The sequence below is a fragment of the Giraffa tippelskirchi genome, chromosome 6 (assembly GCF_054371585.1).
Source record: "Giraffa tippelskirchi isolate mGirTip1 chromosome 6, T2T-mGirTip1v1.2.pri, whole genome shotgun sequence".
NCBI lineage: Eukaryota > Metazoa > Chordata > Mammalia > Artiodactyla > Giraffidae > Giraffa > Giraffa tippelskirchi.
The window spans coordinates 18723516-18739482 of NC_137280.1; the positions used below are offsets into that span (position 1 = coordinate 18723516).

Below are 15967 nucleotides of genomic sequence, written 5' to 3' on the forward strand. Positions count from 1 at the left end.
TGCATTAGCAGGCAGATTCTTAACCACTGGGCCACCAGGGAAGCCCATTTCATACATTTTTAAGAGATCACTTACTATACATCAGTTCTAGGTCCTATACACATATTGACTCTCTTTATCCTCATAAAAGAATGTGAGTTGGGTAATACCCTGATCTCCATTTTATAGATGATAACATCTGGGGTCCAGAGAGGTTAAGCTATTTGTCTATGTTATACAACTGATGAATAGCAGAGCCTGAATAGAACTCTAGGCTGCCTAAGCTTAGTACCCACACTCTTAGCTGTGCTGCCATGGTGATTCTGGACTGAATCAGGGTATGCTTTCAAGCATCTCTTCCTGGGCGTGCCAGACCTATCCGTGGTTGGGTTGCTGCTACCATAACTGACTTTGGGCTAGAACACTGAAATGATACCAGGTTCCCAGGTGAACATGATGCTATCGTAGGTGGTCAAGGAAAAGACCACATGACACTGTCAATGCTCTGAAGAGGGTAGGGCTGAGTGATTCACCTTCCCTGGGACACCCTCTTCTTTCGATGTGTGCCTGGGAACATTGACTCAGTTTCTGATGTCATCCAGGGCTGTACACCCTCAGTAGCATCACCTCCTATTAGTAGGAAATGCAGTCAGTCATCTGGGAAACGTGCAGAGCAGAAATTCACAGGCGGAACAACATCTAGGGTCACTCCCAGGAACATACCAATTCCAAAGCTTAACAGGAACCTTGGAGCGAGTGAGGATAATAATAGCTAATGCTTATTAAGCCCTCACAACGTGCCATCCCTGGTCTAAGCACATTCCAGGAACTTTGTCATTTAATCCTCACCTTGGCCTTCTGATGTGGATCCTATTATTATCCCACTTTGGTATATGAAAAAAACAAGGCACGGAGATGTGATTTCTTAAGATCACAGGCCTGATAAACAGAGGATTCAGGATTCAAACACCATCATTGTCTTCAAAAACTGAGCTCCAATCATGGCACTACAATGAACACCTGAGCCCTTGTTCTTAACTGCAGCTCTTTTTTAGGGGAGATGGGGACTTTCAGCTATCTTGTCACCAGCTCCATTGTCAGCCTCGGATGAATGAGGCCCCAGAAACAAAGTGAAAAGAAAGCTTGGCCTAAAATAACTGCATGACTCCTGACTGGGGAACAGGATCAGGAGGTGAGAAGTTGGGGTGGGAGAGTTCTCCCTCCAGGTGGCAAGTTCTGTAAGTGATGTTTCTGAGTAGGCTCTGGGAGGAGGGTTCAGAAGAGACTTTTCTAGTCAACATCCATGGTGGCAGGGGGCACAGGAAGGGGGAAACCAGGTCTTTCCCTTGAACCTCTGAGTTTCTGAAACAAGACTCCCACTCTGGTCATCCTTACCCTCCCAGCCTGACCTTGCTGGGCTCTCGTTCTTGCCACCTGTTACTATTGGTCGCTTGCCCCCACTTCCGAGGTGCTGCCAGGAGGGAAGCGCCTCTCCCAGCTGGTGACATAGCTTTCATTTTAGCATTGGAAAGCCTGGGCATCACCACTTTGGCTGGTAAGTATAACATTACTACTTTCTTTTAGATAAAATCTTAACGTTTTCCAGAGGTATTTGCAAATCATATATCTGAAACAGATTAATACCCAGAATGTATAAGAACTCCTATAGGTCAACAAGAGAAAAATAAACACCTGTTTAAAAAATGAGCAAAGGATGTAAGTAAGTATATCTTCAGAGAAGATATGCAAAGGGCCAATGAACACATGAAAAGATGCCCAACGTCATTAGTCTTGAGGGAAATGCAAATCAAAACTACCAAACTCATCAGGATGGGTATTACCAAAAAAAAGGGAAAATAGCAGATGTTGGCAAGGGTATAAAGAAACCATGAGTGTTGTTTCTGGGAATGTAAACTGGTGTAGCTGCTTTGGAAAATAGTTTGGCAGATCCTCAAAAGGTAAACGTAGAATTATCATACGGTACGTCAATTGCACTTCTAGGTATATACCCTAAAGAATTAACAACAAAGACTCAAAATACTTGTATGCCATTGTTTATAGCAGCATTTGTCACAACAGCTAAAAGGTAGAAACAACCCAAATGTCTATCAATGCATGAGCAGTTGAACAAATTGTAGTATATCCATACAGTGGAATATTATTCATAAAAAGGAATGAAGTTCTGATACATGCTGCAAAATGTATGAATATTGAAAACATTATGGTAAGTGAAATAAGCCAAACACAAAAGAACAAATACTATATGATTATACCTGTATTATGTATGTTGTTGTTGTTGTTTAGTCACTAAGTCATATCTGACTCTCTGCAACCACGTGGACTGTAGCCTGCCACGTCCCTCTGTCCTTGGGATTTCCCAGGCAAGAATACTGGAGCACATTGCCATTTCCTTCTCCAGGGGATATTTCCAGCCCAGGGATCTAACCCACATCTCCTGAATTAGCAGGCAGATTCTTTACCACTGTGCCACCTGGGAAACCCATGAGGTGCATAGCATTGGCCAGTTCATAGAGTTAGAAAGTAGGTTATCAGAAGCTGGAGGGGGAGGTGAATGAAAAGTTTAATGAAGACAAAGTTTCTGTATGGGATGATGAATAAGTTCTGAAAATAGTGGTTAAACAACATTGTAAATGAACTTAATACCATTGAACTATATCTTTTAAATGGTTAAAATGATCAATTTTGTTATGTGTGTTTTATTACTATTTTAAAAAATCACAAAAACTATGCTATAAAGAGCTCTGTGGGGTTTCATCTCAGCAGTTCATAATTCCATTGACAGTCACCATAACTACCCTTCAGAGAGGAGTACCATGTGAAAATCGCACTTGGCTTTCCAAGCTGGAACTGGAAACACTACTGGTTACTCCTTGGAGTTCCCCCAAAATGAATCTATCCACACACGGTTGCCATTGGACCTTACCTATTGCTACAGTATCACTGCGCTGTTACTAAGGAATGAGACGTGTCCTGACTTCCAGTGCATTCACACAGCACACAAAACCACTCTGTCCCTTCTTTCCTTGGTATAAGGCCACATCTCCTTCAAGTACTTAAGCATTAAAAAAAAAAAAAAGTGAGCTAAGGATTTATTTAGCTAGAGTTTAAGCTCCAATCATTGTTTAGTCAGGGACAGAGCCAACTGCAGTGTTTAAACTTCATCATTATTTAGACAGGGACAGAGCCAAGTTTACAGAATTCTGGAAGGCAAGCTTAACCTCAGGGTACCTTAGCAGTTCTTCTCTGTGGCCAATCCTGAGGGTTTAATTCGGAACAAAACCCTCATCCATATATAACCCAAGTATCTTCTGTACACTGAAAATACAAAGATGAATAAGGCATACCTCTTGCTCTCCTGAGGCTAAGAATCTTATAAAAATGTAAAAACAATACTAATAAAGTAAATGTGAATAAGCATGTGTTCAAAGTGTCGTGGAGTGAGTGAGGTCAGGATTAGGGCCAAAAAGAGGAGCGGTCATGGGTCACAGAGACAAGATGACATTTCCATCAGATCCTGATGAAAGAATGCAGTTTTCCAGGGTAACTAAACAGGAAGTGGGACTTCGGGGGGAAAGGGCAGCATATGGAAAGCCACAGAACATGGCAGGATGGGCCATCCAGAAATCCACAAGCAGCCAGGTGTGGGTGGAGCAGGGTGAGTGGCAGAGTGACAAGATCCCCCAAGGACTTAGAAAGAATTGAGGTGTTACCACGGGCTCCAGGGGAAATCGAGGAAGGACACTATATCCTTGGGGACCCTCCTGGATGGGCACAATCAGGTTTTCATTTCCACAAAGAAATTTAAAGACTGGTGGACCGATGGAGGGATTAGAACCTTGGCACGGAGAAGCCACTTGGAAGGTGGTCAGAGTACCCAAGGTGAGAGATGAAGAAAGCCCAGATCCAATGGCCATTTCAGAGGCAGCAGGCACAAGATAACAACTGAACTCCCTTACAAGCTTGAGGTCCAAAAGGAGATCAGATTTCTTTTCGGTTCTGCAGAGCTGGCAGGCAGCTGGTCCTCCCATGCCCCCTTCCACTGACGATGCTGTGGGAACCCCAGACTCGCACTGGGAATGGGGTCTGTGTCTTCACCATGACTCCTTCCTCTTCTCTAGGCATCCTTGATCAGCCTTCCTGTGTTCAGTTCAGTCACTCAGTCGTGTCTGACTCTTTGCGACCCCATGGACTGCAGCACACCAGGCCTCCTTGTCCATCACCAACTCCTGCAGTTTACTCAAACTCATATCCATTGAGTTGGTGATGCCATCCAACCATCTCATCCTCTGTTGTCCCTTTCTCCTCCTGCCTTCAATCTTTCCCATCATCAGGGTCTTTTCCGTGAGTTGGCTCTTCATATCAGGAGACCTCATGGACTGTGGCCAGCCAAACTCCTCTGTCCATGGGGATTCTCCAGGCATGAATACTGGAGTGGGTAGCCATTTCATTCTTCAGGGGATCTTCCTGGCCCAGGGATCAAACCTGTGTCTTTTAACGTCTCCTGCATTGGCAGGCAGGTTCTTTACTGCTAGTGCCACCTGAGAAGTCCTCAATTTCCATCTCCACCTGCAAAGGGTAACTGTTTCTATTTTTTCATTTTAATTTTTTGGCCACACCCCTCAGTATACAGGATCTTAGTTCCCCAACCAGGAATGGAACCCGAGTCCCTTGCAGTGGAAGCACAGAGTCTTAACAACTGGACTGCCAGGGAAGTCCCAGCGATCACTCTTTCTGATTTCTTATGTATCCTTCTAGAGATATTTAAAAATACATATTCAAGCAAATACGACGATACATTCTTCCCTTCCTCCTTTCCTTTCCTTCTTGGGTGTCCTTCTTAGAATATGCTTACCAAACCCCAGAGGAGCTCACTGAGTCTTAGGCAATCAGTCCTGGTTATCATTATGTCTACTGATAAGCCCTTCTCTAAAGACTAAAGGTATAAGGACTAAAGGCAGTGACTAAAGGTATAAGGACCCCAAGCAGAAGGTTCCATCAGGGGAGGCCTCATCTTCTCTGGAGGTTCCATCCATCCCTGGACCTGCTGCAGAAACTGAGGCATGAACGGCAGCTGACACAACAGTCTAGGCCAGACCCTGAACACAATAGCAAATGAGGCACCACGGAGGGGCTCAGCCTCAGGCTGAGGAGGGAGAGGCCCTGTGCGATGCTTGCCTGTGACCACAGGCAAGAGGACCCACCCTCTCAGCGACTAACTCTTCCATTCGCACTTAGCCATTTTCCCTGGGCCCGCCTGTGGGGTCGAGTGCCTGGACCACAGGGCACCAGCTCTGGGGCAGCTCCCAGAGTCAGCTCTCCAGAAGCGAACTCCATCTGACCTTGAGCCCCTCGGGTGACACAGCTGCTCTTTCCTGCCAGGCAGCCTCAGCCCAAGTCCGGCAGGGGTAGTACATTAACTTTTATTTTGTGAAGAGAGGCGCTAGGTCTCACTATTTCCTTCCAGAAGGCTCTTTGCAGGTTGCAAACACAAGAGCCTTTGGGAAGAGCACCTCTTCACTCCACATACCAGCAGCAGCTCAGCCCCGAGGGCTTGCGGACACATAGAGGTTTTTGATTTTAGTGCTTGGGGCTGAGTTCTTTTTGGTGCGTAAAGTGGATTGTAACAATAAAGGAAGAAGATTGACTTTGGGGAGGGCCTGGGAGATGAAATCAGTTCGGAATATATAGAGCTTATCCATGTGACCTCTCAGCTTCCTATTATAAATGTAAATCCTAATTTTAATGGAATCTCAAAGCTACCTATCACTGAATTCCCTCCCTTGAGTCTATACACACCACTCTTCATGATTATCTTTAAGCTTCTTCTGAATCTTAACTAATGAAAGTCTTATTCTGAAGTCTATACAGGACAGCTATTTAAAACAATGCACCATGCAAAACTCAAGGGATACAACTGATACACACCAAATATAATTATAATAGTGTTTAGTGGTTGAACAAAGATATTCAAATGCCAGTGAGAAGAGGAAGGCTATATAGAGAATGAACTTAAAACTACCAGAGGGTACTATTATGCTATGCATATAATCGGCATTCAGTAAGTTTACTTTAGTCGTAATAGCTAACACTTATGAGTACTTATCGGGCTTTCATGGTAGCTCAGCTGGTAAAGAATCTGCCTGCAATGCAGGAGACCTGGGTTCGATCCCTGGGTTGGGAAGATCCCCTGGAGGAGGGCATGGCAACCCTCTCCAGTATTCCTGCCTGGAGTATCCACACGGACAGAGGAGCCTGATAGGCTACAGTCCATTGGGTTGCAAAGATTCGGATACGACTGAGTGACTAAACACAGCATAGCCTGAGTAACACATCACGGGTCAGAAACTCAACTAATCCATTGACTTGCTATATCCCTATGAGGGAGGTAATTTTATTATTGTTGTCATTGTATTTTTCACATTAAAAAAATTTTTTTTGGCTGCACTGGGTCTTGGTAGCTATGCATGGGCTTTCTCTGGTTGTGGTGAACAGGGAGGGGCTACTCTTTTCTGCAGTGCTCAGGTCTCATTAGGATGGCTTCTCTTGCTGCAGAGCACAGGGTCTAGGTGCATGGGCTTCAGTAGTTGCAGCATGTGAGCTCAGCAGTTACGGCTCTCAGACTCGGGCAAGATTTCCTCTCATCCTTTACTTGTAGACTTTCAATTTTTAAATTTTGTTGTTTTTTTTCCTCTCTCCTTTCTGTCTTTCTTTCTTTGATGAGTTGCCAAATGACTAACATGTTTGTGATGCTTGGTATATTATTTGATTATCGGTTTAACAATTTTCTCTGCCACCAGTCTGTAGGACTGAGCTTGGAAATCACTCCCCACATATAAAATATCCCAGTCTTTACATTAGCAAGTGGGGCAAGCGAGGGTAACCCTTTAGAGTGCTTAGAAAGTATGAGAACCTTCAAACCTAGGTTCACACTTCAGGATTTGCCATAATTTGATAATTTTCATTAAAAGATTAATTTTTATCTCATTCATTCCCAAATGCTCTATTTTAGGGTTGGCTCAGTAGGATACCACCAAAAGCAGGAAGCTTCATAGTAGCCCACTATGTACAACTGCATTTCTGATGCCTCTTTTCTCTCACCCCTGTAAAAAGCAATTTTGCTTGAACCTCTTAAGACACTTGAGACATGTTTTATAAAACTAATTTATAGTAAGTATAAATTCAATTGAGCATTCCTGGTGTGGCTATTTCAGCTGTGCAGAATGCCACAGCAATGAGGACATTGTTTGTTTCGGAGCAGGAGATGCCAATGCGATGACAGACATTTTTTTTAAGGCATGTAACTGGTGGCTGTTAAATCTGCATTTCCTGACATTCATAATGGTCCATTAGCCACTGGACGTGAGCAGAGAGTTAGCTAATAATCAGGCCTTCTTTTTGCATTGTTTAATAATGCAAAGTGCTTTTAAAGAATTATTTCATCTAATCTTAACAATAATCCGATGAGATCAGTGGGGACATCCTGGTAAGAACCTGTCAAACATCATTCTTCCAAGACAAAGGCCTACTCTCTGTATTTAGAACCTGGGTACTCCCTAGTAAGTAGAAAGCACACTTAAATTATGTTATTTTCAACAAATGTTCATTGAGCCCCTTCCGTGGGCCAGGGCACTGTGAGATGCTGGGGAGCCGCAGGTCAACAAGACAGTCCTTTCCCTCAAGGAGCTCTGTCTGGCAGGGAGAGAGGTGAACACCCCTATCCATCATCAGATGCTGAAAGCGCCATAATGAGTGCCTTTTGGAAAAGTGTCAGAGAGAGATGGTTTCAGAGAGTCACAGGCGACATTTGTGCTGAGCCCTAAAGTGTAACTAGGATTCTGCCTGGCATAGGAGTGCAGGGAAGACATTCCAGGGAGTGGTCGCAGTCTGGAAGGGGAACAGAGGCATGGGCCAGAGTGTGGGTGGTTGGAGCCTGGAGGGGGTAGGAGGATTGCCTCCAATCAGGTGGAGAAAGCTTTGTCTGCTCCAGTGAAGGGTGTGGTTTAGTCCTGCAAACCAGGGAGGTGGTAAAGAGTAGCTCTGGTTGCATCTAAGTCTAGACTCCAAGGGTTTGTTGACTTAACCATCATCTGTAAAATGGGGGTAATACTCATACTTATGGGTTAGTTTTGAATGTTAATGAGCTAGTGTATCTAAGGTGCTGAGCACACTGCCTGGCACACAGTAAATGTTGAATAACTATTGACTCCTACTTGGCTAATAATCCTTTACCTTTTTTTGAATCAGACTCCTTTGAGAACAGGAGCAATCTTCTCCATGGGCACAATATTTGGTGTATAATTTAATGGGGTTCGCAGATTATTTGAAACTAGATTCCAAGTTAAGAATCATGCTGTAAGATATAGGAAGTCATCTGAAGTTTTAAAGCAGAAGAATGTTAAGACCAGATTTGTTGGGGGAGGGTCATGAGGGAAATACTGGATACTGGAGAAGGAAATGGTCTGTGGTTCTCAAATCTGACTTCACGTCATAATCATCTGCAGAGTTGTTTCTTCCCTTAATATTTATTTATTTTGTTTATTTGGCTGCACTGGGTCTTAGCTGTGACACTCGGGATCTTCAATTTTCGTTATGACATATAGGATCTAGTTCCCCCACCAGGGGTCAAAGCCAGGCCCCTGCTTTGGGAGTTCGGAGTCTAGCCACTGGATCACCAGGGAAGTCCCTCATCTGTAGAGTTTTTTAGGAATACCAGTGCTCCAGCTTCACCTCTGTACATTTTGATGAAATTAATCTGGAGTGGGGCTGGGTGTCAGAATTTTAAAAATCTCCCCGGTGATTCTAAAGTGTAACCAGCTTTGAGAGCCACTGAGTAAGGCTACTGTTAGTCAGCTAGGACAAGGATAATTGCACCAGAGTAGGGCTTCCCTGCTGGCTCAGACAATAAAAGAATCCACCTGCAATGGGAGAGACCTGGGTTTGATCCCTGGGCTGGGAAGATCCCCTGGAGGAGGGCATGGGAACTCACTTCAGTACTCTTGCCTGGAGAATCCCCATGGACAGAGGAGCCTGGTGGGCTACAGTCAATGGGGTTGCAAAGAGTTAGACATGACTGAGAAACTAAGCACACACACAGAAATGGAAAGGAGAAAAGAGGAACAGTTCCAGAAACATTTGGGAGATAGAATCAACAAGATTGTGTGAGCAATTAGATGTATGAGAGAGGTGGGTGTGAGGTGATTCCTCTAGTCCAGACAGGAGGGAAAGACATGTTTATGCTTTGTTTATTGTTTATTGCTTTTTCTTTTCTTTTTAAGGATGTGTGAGACTTTTAAAAATAATTTTATTTATTTTATTTTTGGTTCCGTTGGGTCTTCGTTACTGCCAGGGCTTTTCTCTAGTTGCGGTGAGTGGGGGCCACTCTTTGTTGTGGTGCATGGGCCTCTCATTGCGGTGGCTTCTCTTGTGGTGGAGCACGGGCTCTAGGGCACTCAGGCTTCAGTAGCTAGATCACGCGGGCTCAGTAATTGTGGATCTCAGGCTCTAGAACAGGGGTTCAATAGCTGAAGTGCACAGACCTGGCTGCTCTGCACTTTGTGGGATCTTCCCAGATAAGGGATCAAACCCGTATCTCCTGCATTGACAGGTGATTCTTTACCACTGAGCCATGAGGGAAGCCCTATTGCTTTTTCTTTAACATGTAGGAGGCAGGAGTGGGCAAGGAGAAAGCAGTTCATTCAATAAACATGTACTGAATATCCATTTATTAAGTGCACACTGTGGGTTGAGGTTTTGTTTTAGACATCTTTGACATGCCTGCAGTACATGGAAATCTCACGTGGGCAGCTGGAAATAGCCGCGTAAGTTGTCATCAGTCATCAGATCACAGACGATCATGGAAGGGTCTGGATTGGGAAGGATGTGACCACCTGGGAGCGGGCAAAGAAGGAGACAAGACCACCAGTTATGGAACCCAGAGAGTCTTGTCCCCCCACCCCAACCAGGCCACACTGGGGGAGCCGGGAAGGGGCAATGGGTAGGGATGGTGATAACTTTGATAGGAGGAGGCAGGAGTTTCCAGAAGGAATGTGTGGCCATTGTGTGAACACAGCAGGAAGATGGCCTGAGGTCAGAACCTGGAGGAGCAGACCCTGGGTTGGATGACTACGAGGTGGCCATGGCTTTGGAGACAGTGGCAGGGACCCAAGCCAAATTCCACCGGGTGCCGTCACGAAAGAAAGTGAGGAAGCATGAGCCTTGGTGTAGGAAGTTTGGGGTAAAAGCAATGAAAGCAGTAGCTGCAGGGAGGAAGGGTGGAGGAACAGAGCTTTCTTTTAGGCTGGAATAGCATTATTGTAGTCTGAGGGGAAGGAGCCAGGCTAGAGGAAGCCCTCAAAATACAGACGAGGGAGGAGACGGCCAGTGGAGCCAGGGCTCAGCTTCAGCAGGCCGCCCAGGTCTCACAAACACTAGGTGAAGAATTGCTCTTGGATGGGAGAAGGGATGCTCGTTTCTGGGAGGTGAAAGGGAAGAAAGTTTCCAGAATGGCACAGACTTACTATCTGAGATGCCGTCTATTATCATACCTGAATCCCAAGACCTCTGCTACCTGTCTTCTCCTTTCCAGGCCCAATACCTGAGACTTGATCTGTCTCTTCTCTCCCTCTTCAAATGCTGCTAGCCCTCCAGGACAAGAGGCTGGCTGCAGAATGAGCTGTAATAGATCTGAGGTTTCTTCACTTCTCTACATGGGGCCATCTGAGGTTACAAGGAGCTACAGATTCCCAGGTTCCTTTTTTTTCCTCCTAAATGTTTATTCATTTATTCGGTTGCACTGGATCTTGGTTACAACCCATGGGACCCTCAATCTTTGGGGCAGCATTGCAAACTCTTAGTTGCAGTATGTGGGATCTAGTTCACTGGCTGGGGATCGAACCCATGCCCCCTGCATTGGGAGTGTGGAGTCTTAGCCACCGGACCACCAGGGAAGTCCATCAAGTTCCTTAGTCACTTTTGCGGGTTCTTCTTTTCTTTGCCCAGAGGGTGCTCCCCTCTGCTGGTATGCCAATCACACTTGGAGTAGCATTGGACTAGACTGGAGACGGAAGAAGTGGACAGATTTCAATATATTTTCGAAGCAGAGTCAAGAGGATTTACTGATGGATTGCATCTGGGGAACAAGTAAAAGAGAAAAATCAAGGATGACTTTGGGATTTTGGATCTCTCATATCACATGTTGCTCCCAGCCACATTATTGGCCATTCCATCTTTCCTAAAAGGCTTTCTGCCCATGGCATGAATGACATTAAGTCTGGGTTGTCTTCTTACCCACTGGTGCTTCTGCTTTGCCTGACTGCCAGGTGCTGGATGCCCAGGGATAAGTCCCATGCTCCTTCTCCTCCCCAAGTCTGATCTCTCCCTGGGCCACCCCTTACAGTCCCATCTCTTTAAAGTCCATCTTTAAGCTGAGGTCTCCGCACTCCTGACCTCTTGCCCCAACACCATAACTCACCACCTAGTGACTGGCATTTCCACTTGAATACCTCTCATGCTTTACACGCCCAAAACAGAACTCTGGGGTTTCCCCCTCTTATCTGCCCCTCCTTCCACTTTCTACTCAGTATGTGCCTGCAATTATTTCCTTGGTCGCTAAACCAAAACCCCAAAGTCATTCTTGATTCTTCTCTTTCACTTGTCCCCTAGATGCAATCCATCAGTAAATCCTGTTGACTTGGGTTTCCAAAATGTATTGAAATCTGTCCACCTTTTCCATCTCTGGTCTAGTCTCATGCTACTCAAACTGTGATTGGCAGACCACCAGCAGCAGTGTCAACTGGGAGCTTGTTAGAAATTAAAAAATCTTGGAGTCTTCTCCAGAATCAGAAACTCTGAGGATTGGGCCCTCCAGAGGATTCCTGATGCCCTCTAAAGTTTGAGTAGGGACTTCTCTGGTGGTCCAGTGGTTAAGAATTTGCCTTCCAATGCAGGCAGTTCAATCCTTGGTCTGGAAACTAAGATCCTGCAAGCTGCATAATGTAGCCAAATAAATAAATAAGTGAATAAAAATAAATGTACCATCTTAACCATTTTTTAAAAAAATAAAGTTTGAGTAGTACTACTCTGGTCTAAGCCTTTGTGATCTCTGGTCTAAGCCACCTCCATAGCCTCCCATACTTACTGGTCTCCCATACTGTTCTCCATACTTACTCTCTCCTCCTAGCAGCCAGAGTGATTGTTTTCAAAAACAATTAAATCATATTATGTCACACACATACACACACCCCACCCCTACCCCCACACCAGTTTAAACCTCTCTCAGCTTAGCTTCCCACTGGACACAGTAAGCCAGGTTTCTTTCCAGATCCAGAGAGCCCTGGAGTGAGATCTGATCACACCTGCCAGTCCAGCCTCTCTGCCCAAGCCCCACCTCCCCCTGCCTGTAGGCTCTCCCGTCTGCAGATGTACCAGCTTGTTCCCATCACGGGACATTTGCACTGGCTGTTCCTGTGTCTGCGATGCTCTCCCCTGAACCTCAGATCACTTATTTTCTCAGTGTAACTTCCTTTGGAGAAGCCTTCACCTACTCACCAATCCAAAGCAGCCTCTCTTTACCAAAGCACGCAGTTTTAACCCTCTAATAGAATAGTCCTTATTACTATTGTCAGCGGAGTGTGTAATTTTCTCGGTTCTGTCTCATCGCAACAAAAATTTGAAGCAATGGATGGACCAGCGTTACAGCCCTCAGATGGACCAGTGTTACAGCTCCATGTTACAGCTCAGTTTTATTTAGAAAGTAAAGGAAAATACATTCTCAAGGAGTGAAAGCATGCCAACCCAAAAGACGTGAAGAGAAGAGAGGCCCCCAGCCCAATTTTGGCTCCTTTTTTAATATGTTTTTTTTTCTCCTCCTCCTGGGCCTGCCCTATGTAAATTAGGCTAGCCAGGAGTGCTGTTTGATTTACCTGAGGTCCTCACTCTGTTCCTCGGACCCTTGGCCCTTCCTTTGTTCTATTTTTGTGGGCTTTTCCCTTCCTTGTCTTTTAGCCACCACCATTCTGGACTCCTTTTTCCTATTCTAACTACCCAACACTATCATTTTGTTTCTTCTTTATTTTTTGTCTGATGTAAGTTTCATGAGAACACAGACCTGGTTTGTCTTGTTCACTGTCGTGTGTCCGAGTTTGTGGAACACTTCCGGATGCTTAGTAGATGTTCAATAAATATTTGCTGAATGAATGAACTTTACTTCCTCCTCACTCATAGGCCTGGGGTTGCTATTTGTGAGCTAGTGTCTGTTGAGTCGCCCACTCACTCCTCTCACAGGGCTGCACTTCTGGGAGGCTCCAGTCAGGGTCTAATCTCTGTGGGCCCCTGAGAATGCATCTTAAAAGGAAGCAAGAACCCGAGGAGACGTTAACCTCAAAAGGAGGCAAGAGAATGAGAGGACCTCAGTGGACGATGTCCTTAGAATCTCTGGGGGATAATCCGAGAGTCAGTGCCCCAGGGCCTCTACTTCTTTTTTTTTTTTTTTTTTTTTTTTTTTTTTTTTTTTGTGGGCCTCTACTTCTGTTGTGTTTGTTGAGTCACAGGTGAAGGTGCCTTGTGTTTAAAAATGTGGACTTTGTGGCCAGAGAAGCCTGGATTCAAGCTGGCCTTGCCATTTGCTGCTGTGAGACCCTGGGCAAATCCCTTCCATTCTCTAAGCCTCAGTTTCCCCATTTGTAAACTGGGATCATAATAGTCCCTCCAATGCAGAACTGTTGAAAGGCATAAATGAGATGTCTGTAATGTCCCTGGGAGGTGTAAGTGCCCCTGTCAGTGTTCACCATTACTGTTGTGGTTATCATGATTTTATATAGAGAGAAGAAAGTATAAATAGCACTGAGGACTTGGGGGAAAAAAAGTGCAGCCATACTCATGATAAGAAAATTGCAAGCTTGAATACACTGAGATGCTATTCATCACCTTCCAAACTGGCAAAGCCTCAAAATTCAGCTGAGGCCATTGGTGGAGATGGAAGGAAGCTGGTGGGAGGGTGAACTGGTACAACCACCTCCCTGGAAAGAACACTGGCAGGAGCTAACAGAATCACTAATGAATGTACCCTTTGGCTCAGCTAAACTACTTGCAGAAACTTCTGCTACAGATACTTTGTCACATGTGCAAAATGATGCCTGTAAAGGTTATTCCTTACAGCGCTGTTTGAGTTTCAAAATATCAGAAGCAGCCTGTATATCCATGAGTAGGGGAGTGGTTATATAAATTTTGTGCTATATCTATCTAGATGCTTAGTTGCTCAGTCGCGTCTGACTCTTTGTGACCTCATAGACTCTAGCCCACCAGGCTCCTCTGTGCATGGAATTTCCCAGGCAAGACTGGAGTGGGTTGCCATTTCCTCCTCCAGTATCTATATAATGTACAAATAAAGTGAGAAATTTTCCTTATGTACTGACTGTTAGGTGAAAAAAGCCAGGTGCAAGATAGGGTGTATAGTAACATCGAGCAAAAAGCAGGCAGTAGGAAGAAAAGTGTATATGTGTATGTGTTCTTTGGTATAACCAGAAGATGTCTTAAAGGACAAACCAGAAGCAAAAATTTTTATTGTACACTCTTCAATTTTTTGAATTGCATGAATGCATTATCTGTTTAAAAGGAAAGATGAAGATTCTGATTCTTTAAAACTTAGTTGTTGGTACTACTGCTCAGTGCCTCTTTCTTCTGAGGCGATAACTGGTTCCAGGAATGGTGAATCTCAATAATTGCTCATGTCTGAGGCAAAAGCAATGATAGCAAGAGTGCAGATGTTCTTTGGGTTCAGTGCTTGAAGGTGAAAGAGTAAACTGCAAGTGGATAATAAACAGTGCCTGTGGGAATGTATCAGCCTGTGGAAAATGGTCTGAATTTCTTCTAAGGTTTTGGAAACAAAATTTTTCTCTCTTGTTTTTCTAGTATAAAAACAAATAGCATATATCTGGAAGGTTTTTTTTTTTGTTTTTAATAATAGAGTTTTAATTGTGCTCTTTTGGAAAAAAGCAAGAAGGAAAGTGTATATACTTTAGTGTTGTTTTCAAATTTCTTTTGCTTTCCATTTAGCTAGCGATTTTGTGAGAGTACTTAAGAGCTTAGTGAAGTCAGCCTTCCCAAGGGCATGGCCTCTTCATTTTGAATGTTTCTCTACATGACAACCCCTCTTACTCCTGCCAAACTCTGTCTGCTTCCCCCAATTTCCTTACCACACCTTGTCAAACCTTATGCATTCCCCGTTAACTCCCTGTCAGTCTAGCTGTTTTGTATCCTACTACCTAAAACTCAAGGATATAGATGAGTATTGATATTAATCAATTGATTATTTCATTCCATATATAATACATTTACTGACTTCCTACTATGTGTCTGGCACTGTGTCAAGTGTTAGAAACTCAGAGAATAAGAAATGATTCTGAAAGTTGTACCAGATTGCTCATAGTCATTTTGGGGGTAGACAGAAGACAGAATTGTAATGCAGTGTAAGAACTACATGAAGGTCATGTAAGCTCCAGGAAGGTGAACCTAACTCAGCTTTAGTGGAAGAAGGGTGTTCAGGAGAGATTCCTGGGGAAGTGAGGTCCTAGCAGAGTCTTAAAGGATAAGCGGAAGTTAACCAGGAGAAGGCAGCAGGGACAGGGGCATCTGGAGGGTGAGGGGTCAAGTCGGAGTTGGGCACTAAAGGTCTGGCGGGGGTGACTTCTATGGTAGTGGCGGCGATCCAGTTTCAGCAAGAGCAAAGACTTGAAGGTAAGAAACAAACCCTAGCTCCGTGTGTGTTTATTCATTCACTGTAACCAGGGCATGACAACATCTGCAGCAGGAAGTGGCAGCAGATGACGTTTGGAGAGTTGCAGGAAGGATGAAGTAACCAACAACATCACATGCAAAGCAGGGCCACACACTGACAAGTAGCAGGTCATTGGTGACATTTACAGAGCGGGATCTCGGGGTGGTTGGGCCTGAGCCAGGTTCCGGTACCTTG

General features: G+C 44.6%; 1 long non-coding RNA gene across 1 annotated transcript; it reads right to left on the bottom strand.

Annotated features, from left to right (window-relative positions):
- Positions 1-9709: 9709 nt before the first annotated feature.
- Positions 9710-12159, bottom strand: LOC145511061 (uncharacterized). The gene is made up of 3 exons (XR_014057474.1): positions 12137-12159; positions 10545-11128; positions 9710-9887 (listed from the first exon to the last, which is right to left on the bottom strand). It is a non-coding gene; the product is annotated as an uncharacterized LOC145511061 (long non-coding RNA).
- Positions 12160-15967: the final 3808 nt, after the last annotated feature.